This window comes from Rhipicephalus microplus, unplaced genomic scaffold (assembly GCF_043290135.1).
Source record: "Rhipicephalus microplus isolate Deutch F79 unplaced genomic scaffold, USDA_Rmic scaffold_325, whole genome shotgun sequence".
In the NCBI taxonomy this organism is placed as follows: Eukaryota; Metazoa; Arthropoda; class Arachnida; order Ixodida; family Ixodidae; genus Rhipicephalus; species Rhipicephalus microplus.
The window spans coordinates 122,501-123,960 of record NW_027464893.1 but is presented as its reverse complement, the minus strand read 5'-3'; positions in this window follow the sequence as shown (position 1 = coordinate 123,960).

The window sequence follows — 1,460 nt, the reverse complement described above, 5'->3', positions numbered from 1 at the left end:
GGGTGCGGCACCACCGGGAAAACTGTGGCAAACAGACATGGCGATCGAGTGAGTGGGCCGCCAGCCAGGCACAGCCGAAAAGTGCTAAGTCCGAACTGCGTCTGCCGGGGCGGCACGAAACCGCGTCAGCCGGGGCGGCGCGAAAACCGCGTCTGCCGGGGCGGCACGAAACCGCGTCAGCCGGGGCGGCGCGAAAACTGCGTCAGCCGGGGCGAGCCCGGGTGCGGCACCACCGGGAAAACTGTGGCAAACAGACATGGCGATCGAGTGAGTGGGCCGCCAGCCAGGCACAGCCGAAAAGTGCAAAGTCCGAACCGTGTCAGCCGGGGCGACGCAAAAACCGCGTCAGCCGGGGCGGCGCGAAAACCGCGTCTGCCGGGGCGGCACGAAACCGCGTCAGCCGGGGCGGCGCGAAAACTGCGTCAGCCGGGGCGAGCCCGGGTGCGGCACCACCGGGAAAACTGTGGCAAACAGACATGGCGATCGAGTGAGTGGGCCGCCAGCCAGGCACAGCCGAAAAGTGCTAAGTCCGAACTGCGTCAGCCGGGGCGGCAAAAACCGCGTCAGCCGGGGCGGCGCAAAAACCGCGTCTGCCGGGGCGAAATAAAAAAAAAAAACAAAGAAAAAAGCCCGCGCTTAATCAAAAGAAAACAAAGAAAAAAGCTTGCGCTTAATCAAAAGAAAACAAACAAAAAAAGTTCGCGCTTAAGCCTGGCGGTGGAACCACCGGGGCAAACAGACCTGGCGATCGAGTGAGTGGGCCGCCAGCCAGGCACAGCCAAAAAGTGCAAAGTCCGAACCGCGTCAGCCGGGGCGGCGCGAAAACCGCGTCAGCCGGGGCGGCGCGAAAACCGCGTCAGCCGGGGCGGCGCAAAAACCGCGTCAGCCGGGGCGGCGCAAAAACTGCGTCAGCCGGGGCGGCACGGAAAAACGAAAACCGCGTCAGCCGGGGCGACATCAAAATGAGGAAAAAAAAAAAAAAAACTGCCTTAGGACACCTGCGTACACTTTCATGCGTTTGGGCATATCTCTCTGTAACACGCGCGCCCCTCGTTACGCGCGGCACTCTGTTTTCTCCGACACCCATATTTCGGCGGCATGTGGCACGCGCGCCCGTCCCTACGCACGGCACACCGCAGTGCTTTCTCGATATTTTTCTTTTCCTCCAACACCGTCATCTATAGGCTTTTAGTGACCTGTTGCTCGTGGCACAAGTTCGCTTGCTCTGACACCTCTTGCATGCGCACCGTTTTTGCGCACGGTGCTATGCCGCAAAGCACGGCAGTCGCATGCGTTTCTCTCAGGCACCTCTTTTTTGACACAACGCTGTGGTGCTTAGAAACACACGCGCCGCTTTTGCGCACAGAACTCCACCGTACAGCACGGTAGTCACGTTTGTTCCACACGAACAGCAGTGTGCATCGTGCTACGACACTTTGAAAGCTTTTTCTTCCGAGTCT